General features: G+C 30.9%; 1 non-coding gene across 1 annotated transcript; it reads right to left on the bottom strand.

Moving 5' to 3' along the window:
* Nucleotides 1-4,806: 4,806 nt before the first annotated feature.
* Nucleotides 4,807-4,879, bottom strand: Trnav-cac (transfer RNA valine (anticodon CAC)). Its single transcript has one exon. It is a non-coding gene; the product is annotated as a tRNA-Val (tRNA).
* Between the last annotated feature and the right edge of the window lie 13,295 nt (nucleotides 4,880-18,174).

Below are 18,174 nucleotides of genomic sequence, written 5' to 3'. Positions count from 1 at the left end.
TTTAAAGTGGATTTTCCCATATGAATGTCAACATTTATCCCTCATATTTATATTATGAGATACAAAAATACAATGAAATGTTATCGTGTTTGACGTTTACGCTAATATTATAAAGGGGAAATATTTGTATGTTTGTAACAAATATATTAAAAAATCAAAAGACCAACTTCAAGAATACTTTCACTATTTGAATGCTACATTATCACTGAGTAACAAAGGATATATATATGTATATATATCTATAAAAATAGATATTCGTACTATTACGTTACTACGTACTACGTTAATATATAAATAACATTAGAATTTGAAATAATTTTCACGTTATGTCAGATTTATTTCAAATTCAATCATTATTCAATTACAATATAATTCTACTCCAAGGTGTAAATATCCACGCGTACCTAACTAGGACGGACCGCTAGTTATATTATACAGCGCAGTAATTACCTACGAGGAAAATACTTTGTGAATCACACCTAAGTACCAACACGTGTCGGAGAGACAGCTCCAAGATTTATGTACTCCAATTAAATTTAAATTGTATTGTGTTCTCTGATTAATCTTGTTTTTTTACATTATAATACCTAGAAATGAGACAAACAATATCTGTTTAGATAGACTAATACGGAAACGATAATAGAGATAAAATAATTAATGATTTAGCATTTAAAGAGAATTATGATATTATAATGATGAAGATTTCGATAATCAAATATATGTTTGCCTACTTACTTTTTCCCGTTAAATTTTAAATCGAATCCAAATATAGAAATTTATTCATTTGACTTTAATTCGTCATGTTTTTATTACGTATTTGAAAATATTTTCGATATTACTGAAAGATTTTGTTTACTCTTTTTACAAACATTGGATAGGTATTCGTATTGTTTATTCTATAATACACCAGAAACGATTTTTTTTTGTCAAAACATCTTTTTTATCGATAAGTTTTCACCAAGTTCTATATTTTTAAACTAACTAAACACTTGTTATTTTGGTTATTTGAAATATTCACATAAATTTTGAGGTTATGTGAAAAAATTGTAAATATAAAAATTGTAGATCGTATTACCTACAACTTTGCTATTTAACTTTTTTCCATAGAACTTGTAGTTTTGCCAGAATTCCAGATGAACCGTATCTTACTCTTAAAAACTCACTCCCACTTCACGATCTTAGATCGTCCGTAAATTATTATTTCTTACTGTTTTTCCAATGGATTGCTTCCTACTATATATTTTTTTGCAAACATTTATATATATATGTTACAATATATATAAATAAATTATATATGTTACATTAGTTGTAGACATACTCTACCTGTGTCTATTGTTTAAAAATGTCTTGTGGATTGTAATTTAAAGAAGTAGGCACTATATTATAGTAATTAATTCAAATTTAAAAAATAAAATGTTATTACATAATAACTCATATATTCCTGTCTTTATTGCTGAACAAATTGACATGCAGTTGTTTAATATCTTAGTTAAATGACTCTTGTCTTCCTTATACGTGATACATATATTTTAATTCAATATAAATCATGACAACATCTATTTCAGATTGATATTGATTTTAGTTAATCTTAAACGATACTTTATTTATATAATAAATAAAAATATACACTATAAATATTTCTATACAATAAATAACTGTAATAAATTCGAGATATATCTGTCACAAGTTAATAAACAGGTAATACCAATTAATGATACCATAAATCAGTTTTATCTCATATGAGAAATAGGAATAGACTAAATGTAATATATGGTCACATCAAATAACGGCTGTGTCACGGTCGAATCACATTATCACCTCTGTCCACCCACGCTGATGTTGAGCGTGAAATTTTTCATATAGTGGGCAATTTTTTTTTTTTTAAACTATAATTATATCAATTTAGAAATTGTAATGGTATTTTACTAGTAGAAGGTAATATAATTGGATATTAATAGACGGTAGAATTAAAATTAATTATAAAACTGACGACATAAGTGCTTTTAAGTTAGAGTTCTAATTACAGTGGTTTTCAGCATGGAAGGTCCCATTGACGGGAACCATGCTAGTGTGATTAAATAATGCGAAAGTGATCCAATGGCTACGGTGATGTTTGAGGAGAAGAAGCCGGTAAAGAACAATAGTTTCCACCATGCTAGTGTAAAGAACAAAAGTGGTCGAATGGCCTGAATGATATGTTTAAAGAGGTATAGCCAGTACGAATATGGCAGTACCCTTCAGCTCCTCAGTCGGTGGGCCTCTATGAAGATGTTCCGGACCTAAAAAAGGTATAAAAAATTTGACCAAGGTATAAAGTCATCAACATGGATACCTGTTTTACCTATTTCAGTCAAGCTGCTTTGTAAGCTAAATTACGCAATCATAACACTTCTTACAAAACAGCTAGAGGCTGCAAATCAACATAGAACTGTCAAATTATAAAGTAATGAAGGCTATCTGATATCTTTTATCTATATTCCTCTCGAATCTGTATACTGGACTGGACAGTAGAGAAAGTATATTTTAATACAAAAAAACTTGACCTTCATAAGCGACTATAATATCCTACATGATTTTTTTTATTTGATTTGATTTGAATTTGAATACTTGTTATCGGGAGGGTAATCAGATAATGCGTCCTTTAGTTTACCTAAAAGAAAGCTATAAAATACATATAGAATTTGTTAGCAGATAAGGAACTTTATTTAAATGAAAAACATGTAAGAATTAGATTACATATTATTTGAATAACATATTTATAGGCCTTATCTTAATCATTGCATAATTATCTATAAAGAATATACCTAAATAAAATATTATATTCCGAAAAGGTGATAAATATACCTATGCCTCTAGTAATTATATTTAATAACAATACTATTTACGGTAAAAACAACGTTCACGTTTATTATAAATATTAAAGTACAAGATAAAAAACGTCTAGCAAAAAATTATTATATACTCGCAAGTTACCTATTTCGATATCTTAAAATCGCCAATAATGCGAAAAATATTTATTTAAATCAAATTTATAACTTATAAATGGTAATTAAAGAAGTTAAAAACTTGTTACTGTAAATTTCTTATAAATATCGACACATTAGTTTATCAATATTATAAACTTTTTTTATTGACAGTTCAATATAATATTTAATTGGAGGCTATAAGATGAAACAAGAAGTAAATTAATATTATTATTTGTAAAAAAATATTTAATTAATTATGTATTTTCGAATTAGCATTTTTTATTTGACGAATTTAAATAAATGTAAAATAATTTAAAATTAGAAATTAATAATGAATATTTGAAAATAGAACATTCTATCTATATTCAATTAACAATTTATAAAAGTAGAAACTTACAGGGCATCATCATCTGCTTCTTCCTTATCCCATTTATTTGTGGTCGGCGTAATATGTTTTTCTCTACCATTCATCCCTGTTCGCAGTCATCGCGTTATTTACTTCCTTTCTTACCATATCATGTTTCACACAGTCCATCCATCTCTTTTCGGCCTTCCTCTGCCCTTATAACCATCCACATTCATATGTAACACCTTTCTTAAAATATTATCCTCATTCCTACGCATTACATGTCCATACCATGATAGACGATTACTCTTCAACCTCTCTGACACCGGTGCCACTTTCATACTTCCTCTAATGTAGAGACCTACAGGGCAAGCAATGCAATTTTTAATATCACTTCATTCCATTATGAGTTCATTAGAGAGACTACCCAGAGTAATACTGAAAATCAGACTAATAAAGAAATACAAATATTTGCGTCGTGCGAGGATTAGAACCCGCGACCATCAAAGAACACCTTACTTCCTTTGCTAAACCGCTAGAAAACCGAGGCTGTCAATAATTTCACAGCAAAGCAACATACGTATAAATCTAATAAGAAAAACATTACTCAAAAAAAAATTAACCCTAAAACTATCTCATTACACTTTTTATAGGGAAACGCTTGAATAGAGTTCCCGCATGTGTACAACACTAAAGACCGGTGCACACTGTTCGTTCTTTTGTTTTATAACTTTATAAAGCGCACCAAAAACAATGGGATAATTGTTTCGGCACCCCGCCAACTAGTACTTCCATTATTTTATGCAAATGATTTTCATTTCATACTATTTCGGCATTGTTTAGGCCATGCGGGCTTTATGATGCACGTGTGTATTATTCCTAATAGGCAGTAAAAAATGTGATCTTGAAAATATAAGTACGTATATTATACTAGCTTAGCTCACGACTTCGTCCGCGCGGAATAGTGACGTTGACTATATAAAGAAATGTTTAATAATCTAACCCAAAAAAGAAAAGCAAAAAGTTTCGTCGTTTTAACTTAAAAAATGACACTATACAAACTGTCATCCCCTATTCTATTTTATTTTACTTACAAGCTTTGAATGTCATGTTTATTTATGCCTAAAAAATAAGTTTCATGCTTCTAGCCTTAAAAATGGCGATACTTCCATAAAATCTTTCATCTCCTCTTTCAATCCCTTAGAACCTTTTGTTTCGCATAACAAAGTAGACAATTTCTCAGGGTCTAGACTATATGTGTACCAAATTTCATTTAAATCGGTTTAGAATTTTTGCGTGAAATAGCAACACCAAATACATTCTTGAACGTTAAAATGTATACAAGTCATATTTCTTCCTAAATGCATATACGCTCAGTAAAAGATATTTCAATATGACAAAAAATATTGACCATATTTTTAATAAATAACTAACATATAACAATTAATATATAACAAATACTTTTAAAATAACATAATAAATGACAAAAAGACATGTTTCCGCCCGGGATCGAACCGGGGACCTTGTGCGTGTGAAGCACACGTGATAACCGCTACACTACGGAAACTTGACAGTTTGTTGTGAAATATTGAATCATAAACCAGAGATGAATATTATCCATAAAGAATAAAATAAATAAGTATAATTTTGTTTACTATAACTATATTTATTTATCAAACATGTGTAATAGTCGGATATACTGATTTTAAGGAAGAGTATTAGGAATTAACATAAAAAAGGAACAAAAAACAAGATATGTGTAGGCGACAACTCTGTTATTCTGTGCTGGTGCAGAAGAAAAGAAGAATCAAATATTTCTTTTACATTACATGGACCCTGCTAGAGTATTGCAATTTGTTATAGTAAATATCATTTTTGTCATATTTTTTTTATTAAATTTTTGGTGGCATTCATAATTAGTAGGAACATTTTCTGTTACAAAAATAAAAATATTTTGTCTATCTGTTTGTTTATGCTAATCTCTGAAGCGGCTGAATCAATTTTAATGGGACTTTCATTGCAAATAGCTAATGTTATAATGACTAATATAGGCGACTTTTATTTTAGAATTTTTATTTATTTTCAATTCCACGCGGTGGGATTTGCTATAAAAGGAACAGTTATAAAACTAGCTGTTTCACGCGACATCGTCCAGGTAGAAATTAATTTATTTTATATATAACTGTTGTTAATTGTGCAATGATTTATAATTGGTATAGTAGCGAACCAAAATGGTAAATATTATCTTAAAATTGACAATGACGTAATTTTAAACAACCACACCGCAGTTAAAATGACGATTTATTGTTACCAGCACAATGATTACTTATTTTAGGACGCGACATGAAAAAAAACATTGCTTTTTTAATACCGTGTAAATGTAAGAATACTAATTTGGGTTTTATACGATGTTTTAGTGTGATTTTATTGCGGCTGTATAAATACATGAAATAAAAAAGGACTATTTAAAAATTCATAGCAGACCCCACGGAATATATGCTAATATATCCCATCGTATCTATTTTGAAATGAGCTCGTAAACATGTCAAATTAAAAAAAAAACATGTACCTACCACAGTCTCATAGTCATACCTACCTACCTACTGGATAATCGTATCAGAGCAATTAACAGAACGTTTCATAAAGGTCGGCATCTCCCATATGAGAATTGAACGAAAATTGAAGATTTGTAAATCTCCTAAATAATATTTAATTTATTTTTATTTTTCCAGATTCATACAAAAATATTTTTATTAAATTTAGAGGAGCTTGCAGATAATACCTTCAAAATAAATCTATGCACATATCTATTTACTTGCAATTACGCTTCGATAAAAAAAAAGTTATACAGAGTCACAAAAAAAATGTACTTATTATTTTTCGCTTGAGGCTGAGCGTAACATAATATCATATTTCGAACTACACAAAATTTAGACGAATAAATTAAAAAATGGAACATAATCACCTGGAATTTCTTCTGTATCTACATATCAGCCTTATGTCTTCTTACAACAAAATATTGTTTATGTAAAACTGTAAAGGTAATCTTTTTTATATTTATATTTACAATAGAATTGAATATAAATTTACAAGCATATTTTTATATTTACAAATAAATGCACATGTATTATATAATTATTTTGAATTGTGTGTAATTAATGAATAAAACCCAATGCACTTAATTTTTACCTACCATGGGAATTTTATATTTTTACTAGCTCTTAGTTTATCTATATGCCAGTAAGTAGCGGAAACTTTTTTAGAACATACTATAATATTTAAATATTTAGGCAAAGTTCATTTAGTCATACAGCCAAATGTGGGTACGTTTAATTAATGCAACAGCAGTATGTCGTCAACGTCGTCACATTCTAATTTATATTAACTCTCACTTAAAATTAAGTGACACTTTAAAACATGTAATTTGTCTTCGTTAACTTTTAACTCATCCACTATTATTGAACCGTCAGTGGGTACGTAATCCGTACATGATGCAGTTCTAATTGGACTGGCTTTCATGGAAATTGTTAATTTCAATTATGTGAGATACAAACGTAAAGTATTCTGGGGACATTTTATTAGCATACAGGGATAGAAATAGCTTATTGCCTTCTTTTACGACTAGTAAACGTTTTACAAATAATCTAGTTGGTGATTAGATTGTCTAATTAGATTTTAAATAGTGATATAGTATACTATAAGGAAATGTCTACCAAATTGGAATAAGTATTTATGGTCGCTGTTATTTTTATTTACAAGATAGCTGATTGTAGACGATAAGATTTAAAGCAGATATCGTTGTAACTATATTTTATAATCTTATAGGTGTTTTGAGATTTTTACTATCTTGTTTTTTTTCGGACCTATTTTAATGCTGTTGGCCTTTACAGCCTTTACGGCACTTTCGCCGGTCGAAAATAGGGCCGAATACAAAAATACCAAATCCTCAGATAAACTTATTCAGCAGCTGAGAGCCAACTGTTGTCTGGTAAGCATGAATTTTGTCTAAGGTTAGCGCTAGGGGTTCAAACTTAGGTAGTGTCCCGTCCCCGTTAGTAGTCCCGCTTGTGTAGGTATCCATATTAATATCATAAATGTGGAAATATGACAAAATGTCTATTTATTACAAAACGGATTTTAATGAAATTTTTATATGAAGACAGATAATATAACGAAGATGGATATAATTATATACCCAGTATTATATAAAAAAAACAATCGAAGTAGCGGGTAATATCTAGTGTTATATAATCTTAGTTTAAAGCTAACAGGTCGGTCTGTTAGCTTTAAACTAAGATTATATAACACTAGATATTACCCGCTAATATTATAAACGCGAAAGTTTGTATATGTGTATGGATAGATGGATGATTGTTACTCTTTCACGCTAAAACGGACGAACAGGTTTAGATGAAACTTTACAGTAATAGATCTTATACATTAGAATAATACATAGGATATAATTAAAACATATATATGTAAATTGGATGAAATATAACAATAAACATCAAGTAACACTTACTTGATATTTATCACTTAATTTTTTATATACATATAGATATATATTCATTCATATATATACATAATTAGAAATCTGAACATTTAACTTTTATTTACATAACTACATATTTATCATTATATTTCGCCGATGACGATGCAGACGAAGTTGCGCTGGTCAACTAGTTTATAAATTATAGATTAAAAAAATAATCTAATCTATTATGTTTTCAAAAATATTTGTATTAAACTGACCAAGCACATACAGAAAACGGTCGTATTTTAATTAGTTAAATTTATAGCCGTCGTTGAACCATAAACTGTTGAGAGATGCGCCATAAATACCATTTGTTTATATGTCTGTCCACCCTCTCCAACATACGGACACGTAGGCGTGAACATGTCTTTCACTACAGTGGGCGTTAGTGCATTTTTAAATGTACGATCCATAATTTATTAATACTATGTATCTTTCTATGGGTTCACCTCTCCAATGAACTATACTTATGTAGATCTATGATATCCCATAATTATATAAATATACATTTTACCATCTTTTGGGTCTTTGAGGTAAAAATGGACATTTTGGAATTAATAATAGTGTCTCAGCACAATTCACACAGCACCATCTAGACCCAAGTTAAGCTAGCTAAAAGCTTGTGTTATGGGTACTAGATATCTGATATTAATATATAGTTTTTTTTCATAAATACATACATTTTATACATAGAAAACACCCAGAGCAATACAAAGAATCATACTCATGAATACAACTGTTTGTACCAAGGAATCGAACCTGTGACATCGGAAGTAAGACGGTGTGCTAAACCGCTAGATCATCGAGGCCGTCGAATTAATCCCAATTAGCATAGATACATTTTTTTTGTAAATATTATACATATGTTTAAAATTGAGACCGATGCAAACAATCATACTCATACAATGTTTCAAAATGTTTTGACCGTAGAGGAATCGAACCCACGATCATCAGAAGTAAGTAAGCATTGAAATATTACATTCACCTTAATAATGGTAGCACTTCATACATTTAATATTATCACGTAAATTTCTGCAATCAACTATATTTAAAAATATTTAATACCTTCATAAACACTTTTTTTTTGTGGCTAACTAACCCCTGTCTCTTTTGGGGTATGAAAAATAATTATAGATCCTATTCTTAGACTTTTTGAATAGACACACGAAATTTTAAAAGATTCGGTCAAGCCGTTTTGGAGAAATTTTGTACAAACACTGCGACACAAACATTGTATATATTAGATTTATATTTAGTCTTATTAAAATTATGAACACGAAAGTTTGTGACTATATATAGATATATAGATGGATATCTGTTACTCTTTCACGCAAAAACTACTGAACGGATTTTGATGAAACTTTCCAGTAAATTAGTTTATACAAGAGAATAACATATGGGCTATAAATTTCTTGCAACGGAAACCTCGGGTACAGATTAGATACATAAATAAAGTATGGCTCATTATATTATTATCAGATATTCAAATAATTTATGGTTTATGATAATAATTTACATAGTCATATTATAATCATATCATATCCTCACGCCATTACAAGTAGAGTAAACAATTATATTCGACCGTTTTATAATATTTATCGCTAATGGAATTTACCTTATCGCTTACACTTTACGAACTTAATTCCTTCAAGTCATTTACATTGTTACTCGATAATGATCTCTATCTTTCACGTATTAAAGTATTTTTTACCTTTTAAAAGTGTGTAATATTATTTTGAATAATGTTATCGATATAGAGATTACCTATCTTATTGGAAACTTAGACGATTTAATTAAAGTGTTGCCAGCACAATTTATTTTAGTTACCATTAAATTTGAATAACAGCGGGGTTGCTATTTATGACCTTATTCTATTGTAATAAAGTACTTTAAAAGGAAGATATTTATACTTGACTGTATTAGTCAATTCAATTAAAATGGCGATCAAAATTACTACGACCAAATAAGACAACTGAGCCAAGGTTGGAACCTCTAGCAATGCCCTCAGACTAAAGTCGTAACCGTCAGGCAGGAAACTTCAGCCGCTCGGAGTTGGGTTTCAGCCACTCCTTAAGTCCTTCCTTTGGTTTGGAGTTCTATTTGCACTCGCCTCCTATCGTCCGGTAAAGCTTTACAGCTTTTATGCCAGCTGCAGCCAACAGCATTAGAGTAGTCTGAAAGCTATAAGTACATTTGTACGAGGCTTTCATAGAGTTTGAGAAAGTCGTATGCGTGGATTCAAACAATCATACTCATGAATATAAATATTTGTACCATGCGAGGAGTCGAACCGGAACCATCGGACGTAAATAGACCACCGAGGTCGACAGAATTACCATCAGCTTATTTAGAATTCTGATTCGAAATAGTATTTATGTCAGTTGTCCAGTACCTATAACACGAGCTATGCTTAGCTTGGGACTAGATGTAACTGTGTGAATTGTCCTGAGATATTATATTAATTGGAGTTCATTCAGAAATACATCCTGTATATGGGATATGATTGGAATCTGCGATTTACGAGTTACCCACATACTGGACACCCTGTACATATCAATAACACAGAATATAGTTCAGTCACAACAGAGAAATAGAGACGTAGATCAAGCTAGTAGGAAGTGATCATAGATTCAATCTAATGTGTGAATATGCGCATATATCAAGATGGCGGCAAACATAAATTTACTATAATACGAAGTAATAATAATAACTAGCTATGACCCGAGATTTCGTCCACATAGATATTACTTACTTTTTTATTTAAATAAATTTAATGCCTAAACTAAAAGACTAAGTTGCTCCTTATAACATTAGCGATCAGTCAGTGAAAGTTTCGTCAAATCGGTTCAACTATTTCACAGATTAAGGATAATTATCGATTCCTAGCACAGTCCAAACAAGGATGATTTAAAAATACAAATGGATGCTCTAGATGCTGCAGATAAACAGCTGCAGCATCCATTTGCCAGGAATCGAACCCGCGACCATTGGAAGTAAGGTAAATAAATTTTATGTGTTATTACGATTTATTTAAACATAAAATATTTAATATCATAAAATATATGACTAACAGCGTATCCTCCAGCAGATAAATTCAGAGTACTCTATATATTAAGACAGCGACGAACATAAACTACATACTGTATGAAACCGAACAGATTCAACTTTGTATCTCAAATGTAATCTCGTGAAATTTCAAGTCGATTATCATAACAACGTGACCGACACGTCACGTGGACGACGCGTGCACGTGACGTGCGTATAACAAACAGAAAACCACCAAAATGTGGACAAACTTCAATTATGATATTTGTTTCACAAAAAGAACTTAAGTAGGTATTTACTTTGTTTTTCCTTACATAATTGGTTTGAAAAACTGTTGGTTGATATGATGGTAAGTGGTAACATAACTTATACACATGAGTATCTAGAGACATCACGTAATCACATGATAGTGATATCGTGAACGTCTACTGAACCTAAAAAAGCAAAACCTTAAAATTAGGGACAATTACGTGCTACTATCCCCTAAGCAAACACTTACACAATAGATAGCTACAGAGAGTTCTCTTTGTCGGGGCTGCTTTGTAGCCGAAGAAACGGCCGCTCACGTAATCCTGGAGTGCGCAATAGTGGCCACACAATGAATACAAATCCTGGAACGGTGAGGTCGCTCCGTGAAGCCTGTGAAGACACTAGGTGCCTTCTGCGCTTCTGGAAGGAGCTTGTCCGACTACTTTAGTAGTCTCAGCTGTATGGATGGTCTGACTGACCTGACCTCATACTCATCTTATCATCCTCCACTGATGCCTCGCCAGCGTAAACTGTTAATATAGGAGGATACACTATTCCAAATATTAAAAAAGGTAGACTCTGTAAAAGTCACCTCCGTAGGAGACTCTACCTCAACTATTACTGCCACTAAGCAGCTTGACTAGATTTAAAAACTATGGCCACTAAATCCTTTCGAAAGAAAAGGGTTAAAATAAATAGTATCGCTTACATTGAGCAATGCACTTTTTTAAGTCGATTTAAAAAAAAGTAATATAAGAGTACTAACAGGCATACTAGCTGACCCGCGCAACTTCGCCTGCATCACACTTACCCAATTTACATAATATCTTTTTAAATTATAGCCTATGTATTATTCTGATAGCCTATATTGCTGTAATGTCATCAAAATATTTTAAGTAGTTTTTGTGTGAAAGAATAACAAACATCCGTCCATCCATCCATACTCATAAACTTTCGCGTTTATATTATTATAAGACTGTGATAAAAGTCCCATAATAAATATAAGATTATAAAAAAAACACTATTAAATAGTGATGAGACATTATTTTAAGAGGAAGCTACAGCTATTAATTATATAATTTATTTTTAAATGTAACTGGTACTTTATAGGTCAACGATCAATTAATTCAAAGGTCGATAATAAAGAAAACTATTTTAGCTTTCTTATGGTAGAAATTGATAGATATTATGGTAATGTAATACCCACTCATACATAATATTATATGTAAACTTTGTAGAAAGTGCTCTATATAATTATGTCTTATTTCTTATTCTTTGGCAATAAGAATGAATAATTATAAAATATTTATATAAAAATATTTTTATTTCATAAAAAAAAACATTATATCTAAGTACATACTTGCAATATATTGTTGTTACATCTACAGAGCAAAGAACACTATGATTTTTTAATAGTTGGTATCTTTATTACAATTCTTGTAAGAAAAGAGAAGCAATGTAATATAATCAATAGAAGAAAAGTGTGCATATGAGGACAAAATATTGAAAATTAATCTGTACAAACAATTGCGTGAAGATAAAATACAAAAACAAATTGTATGAATTCGGGTGAATCATAGAAAAAATATTTTCTTAATAGTAACCTAGTGCAGCAAGTTGGGCTACGGCCCTAATTAGAATTATTTAATTCATAAATATTTACTGTTCGAAATTTGAAATAATTATTTTTTTCAATTTATGTGAAAAGGGGAATTCGTGATACAGCCATGAGTTATGACTACAGAGGTATTTCTTTATTACTTTGTCACTTTTGCTTGATATATTAATTTATGGGCTGTTCATTAAAAATAATAGGTACAACTTTAATGGCGATGAAAAATGTGATATATTTTTCAAATTGAATAAGTACGACGAATACAAGAGTTATGAATGATTTTTACATTTATTTTATTTAAATGACTGAGATGCATGTATGTATGTAAGTTATTCTTTCTTGTTAAAAACTAACGTCGTTAGTTTAAAATAAGAAATCGTTGTTTTTTAACTAGAGATAGGTTTCTGTTCAGTAAAACAATGTTCTATTATTTATCATGTAGGAACTATACTTTTCCTGTTGGATGGCAAATTGTTTGACTTTGTCAATGATTGAATTCAATAAATAACAATACACGCAATTGCAGTGTGCGCATTTCATGTTACTGAACGAATTGTCAGGTACCTACCTATTTATAATTAGCAAGAGGTTCTTATATTTTAATGATACTTAATTTTTAGATTGTCCAAGATGCCAATTTGCTTTCACGACTGCGAACATAAACAAATGAGATTTAACAAAACGAGCATCTGATTCGAAATTCGAACAACATTGGAATTCGTAAATCGAAGTGTCCCTGATATGGCGCGCAATCGGCATACGGATTTCGCGTCCGATAATTTAGGTCAGAGCAATTGGTTTGACAGCCGACGCCCCCAGCGATCACATTACTGTTCCACGTCTTTATTTGGATGGTCAATTCTGTATTTCTGTACAAATTATTTGACTTTCGAATTATATATGGCGGCCACGTTTTTGTATTTTGTTGCATAAATATTTTGTTTTTTTTTATCGTAGGTAGGTACTTGTGAAGGCTGTTCGATTCAACTAAATGTGTTGTGTTCGATATTTGAAAACAGTTTAATCTGCAGTCTTGTTTCGCAAGGTCGTTGCGATGATTATCTACCTAATGATATTGACGTCTGTTTTGCTATCGAAAATTCAAATACAGTAGTCGAAGTATGTTAATTACTGATAAAATGGTAATAAGTACAAGATAAATATTGAAGGTACATTGTACAAGATAGATGCAATTTGTAAATTAGGTCTACGTTTCCAGTGGGTAACTTAAGAGTGACAAAAAGTCAAGAACGAGTAATACATACATAATAACAAGGCGTAAAAACTACGAGTAGCTCTTAAGAAAGTTACACTTCCGCATGATTATATTGCAGCTCAGAATCATGTACCGACCGGAACTTGTCATTTTATGTTATGGCAATTAGCGTAAAATGTAATATTATAAATATTATAAGTCTGTTATCTGTGGTAAAATCAAATCATATGAATTTGTTTTCTAATAACAATTCCTTTATTTATTGGAACCAATCTTAAACTAAGTAATATTTGTTTTAATTGATAAAACTATATTATTGTGTGTAATAAATTTTCAGAATGATCCTGTGTCACTGTGCGTGTGTTCACATGTCACGAACGACGTGTTGGCCACCGATCGCGTCGTGACGCCGCACCAGGGATGCCAATCGTACAAGATTCCTCGTTACGAGTACGAGATTTTTGGTCTTCGGTAGGTGAATATTTTAATCCTCGCGTAAGTTTGTCCAAGATTTGGACTTAGAGAAATCGGTCAAAGTACTATTAGATTAGAAAACTAATTTGAGGATACGACATTTTATAAAATTTTATGGGAGGAAAATACCAGCAAAGTCTCTATACAACCTTCTAAAGGAGCTTGTTTTGTCTATAACTGCAGTAAGTTATATACTAGAACGTGTATTTAAATATGCATTAAAAGGTTCCTTCCAAGGATCAGATTTGGCCCGGTATAGAGGTAAATACGAGTGGTGAAGGTGTGTTTTGATGAGTTGTTGAAGATGAATGTTAAAGTCAAGTTTAAGGGGTCTCTTTGCTGACGTCCCCATATATATACACTCGCGTCTCAAGTCCCAGGAACTGCTAGAAGTTTCTCTGCTACACAACGAACCCGGCACCCACATGGTAAATTCATAGAATGCTAAGAAGTTCGTCTCTCTATTTCTTTCTTCGTATGACTCTAAGTGTGGACTCAAATGATTGACTCAAGAGTCTGCACTGCACTGCACCGTCCCGCCTTGAAAGTCTTGAAAAAGTCGAGTCAGAACTTGATAATGTGTGCCCATTCTAAGTGTCTTAAGAATTTTTATTGGATGATTATGTAATGATACACCCGCCTGCGCTAATGGTTTATGCTGGCGGGCCACAAGTGGGGCATGAGGTCAGGTCGGTGGCCCATCGCGACAAATTCGTTAGGAATTTATCACGATGTTTTCCAGAGGAAACCTCATGATCAACCTGACTTGGCCATTGCTAGCCATGGAGTAATTAGACTAATTAGTTCATATTGCCAACAATCCCTTTCTCCCAGTGTCTTAAGGTTGGCACCCCTGCGACGCAAGCCGCGTGTCATTACCTATAGGTACCGGCCACGTCGTGAGCCCCCGTTTCGGCAACACTTAAGTACAGCAACCGATGTATATCTCTGAACGTTTTGATGGATTATTGTCAGATACACTCGTTGTAATATCCTAGAAATGTTACAGATAAACTGTATCGTGTCACTTGAGTTTGTAAAGTAGGCCAATCCTTTGTTTTGTATTCTTCTAAACTTTATCTACTTTACTAGGAAAATACTTTCGATCATTGATGTAATATTTTCATGTTTAACAATACGCCACCCTTGCTTTTTTTAATCTTTTTATCAGAGAAATCTCCCCTGGTCACTATGGTTCATTTATTTTGATACTCAACTAACTATACAGTTTAAAATTGGTATCTTATTAATTGTGCTTTTCATACGAAATCTTAAAACACAAAGCCATGCACTATTTAAAAAAAAAGAGAAATAGGTGACTTCCTTGCTCATTATTATTGACTGAATATGTACGTAGTCTCAAATGGATTGTAGATTAAAAAAAATACTATCTTATTAATATTATAAACGCGAAAGTTTGTAAGTATGTTTGTTATTACTCTTTCACGCAAAAATTACTGCACGTATTTTGATGAAACTTACAGTAATATAGCTTATACATCAGAATAACATATAGGCTATGAATTTATGCGGATGAAACCGCAGACACAGATAGTAGATATACAAATTGACACAACGTATTTTTTGATGTCATCCAAATAATCCTTTTGTGTGTAAGTTTCGGTTGTAAACCACTAGGCTATGATGTATCTTTTTATTATATTTCTTAAGCGTTTGATGTTTTTTTAATTTCATAATTAAAGATACATTTGTTTATAAATAGGCTCGCCTGTAACGTTTTCCAATCCAGTAAATCTAAACACAACCATTTTATGACCCTTTCTAGTTCCATACAAAGGCACCATCTAATTTTGTATGAAAAACCGGGGACAATAGCCATGTTAATGTGTAAATATCTCGCTCGTGACCATCGCTGCGTATAATACCAATGTGTGGTGAACTGAACGATTAAGATTCAATGGATGTGACACGGGGAAACAGGCACGTCTAATAATAATAATAATAATAGTATATATATAAACATATATATATACTATTATTATTATTATTAGATCTCATTACGCCACAATGCGTAAAAAACCAGTAAAAGCTTTGAAAAAAAGGCAAGACAATAATAATAATAATTGATTTATTTGTGAACGATTTTGGGTACAGTGCATGATGTTAATAATAATTATTTATTTATTATCAGATTACTTGCTCTTTTTGTTATTATTAAAATAAAATCTTATAGTCAATGTTAGTACGTACAGACAGAAAAATAAAATATAAATAATAAATATTACAATATGTAAATTAAAATATAATCACATAACAATAAATATTTAAAAAAATTAAAAACCATATAATAAATATTTAAAAAATGAAGAAAATATATAAAATAATGAAGACATGGCCCTTACAACATCTAAATATTTTAAATTGAACAAATAACATTTAACAAATTAGACTTTTTACAAAGTCATCTGCTTGAGTAAGTACCCTTCACCTATTTCAGGCACCAAGCAGCTTACATTGTAAGATGTATTTCAGTTACAGAGTGATTTTTTTATACTACGATGGTGGCTAAAAAACAGACGGCCCATCATAGATAATGCAGTGTGATGATGTATGTCCATGCCGCTTTGAGACAACGGTCACCACTTACCATCTGGTGGATCGTCAGTTGTTTTACCATTCCAATTAAAATAATAAAATAGGAAAAATTTTATTTTATATGTATTCGTTTGTTTTATAAACTCAGAAGATATTAAAGCTTTTCATTTTCTTATAAAAAGTTACATTATCAGCATACCAAATCAAATCAAAATATCATTATTCATGTAGGTCTATTACAGACTATTATGATATGTCAAAACTACCTACTAAACAAAATGTCAGCTCTTATTCTATTCAAATGAGCTTGCACATTTACAAATATAGATTCATTTCTAAATTCAAAATGGGGAGAATAAAGTGACCAATTCTCCCTATTTTGAATTTAGAAATATTTTGAACTTACACCACTTATTACGATTTTGTTAAAAGAATGTGGCCGTAACCTGAACATACCAGTCCCCACAAGCTGCACTGGTTCACCAGTATGACGAATATGGAGGTATATAGGTACAACAAAGACAGCGACACGGGATAATGCTAGTCTGTAATAATAAAGTGATTGAAGCAACAGTTGTGTGTAAGAAGAAGTGCAGTTACAACACTAAATGAAATCTACTGTCAATTCTATAGTTCAGTTGTAAGGAAGAGACAACAAACTTGGCGGTTAATATTCAAAAGAGAATGTACATAGTTTTAAAACAATATAATAGATAAGTATAATCAGAAAAGAAGAAAAAATAATCAGAACACTCCAGTCCCCTCAACACCTCTGCTTTACTACATTGCTTCTAAAAATAATTTAATGACATATCAAATGTCATAAAACGAATCTAAAAGATTTTTTCTTTTAAAAAGTCTTATTAAAAGATTATTACAAATTACACACATTAAATACGACATCCTAATATGACTAATCCTAAGAATTTATTATTGCATCACCACATATTAGAATACCATACAAGTCAATAACACCACGGTACATAATTGGTGTGAATGTATCGTTTATATATAATTTATGGGTACAACTGTGGAAAGTCATTTTATAAGTTGGAAAGGATTTCATAAGGAAGAAGTTACTGTATTATATGTATAAGCAATCTTTACATTTTATAAATTGTATTTTTGTCTTTATTCAAATATGTTTAAATTTAGAATTAAAGTTTCTATATT

Source organism: Achroia grisella, unplaced genomic scaffold, assembly GCF_030625045.1.
Source record: "Achroia grisella isolate CSIRO2021 unplaced genomic scaffold, CSIRO_AGI_Agris_v1 utg1239, whole genome shotgun sequence".
Taxonomy (NCBI): domain Eukaryota; kingdom Metazoa; phylum Arthropoda; class Insecta; order Lepidoptera; family Pyralidae; genus Achroia; species Achroia grisella.
The sequence above is the reverse complement of the archived record's forward strand: the minus strand, read 5'-3'. Positions and strand labels throughout refer to the sequence as shown.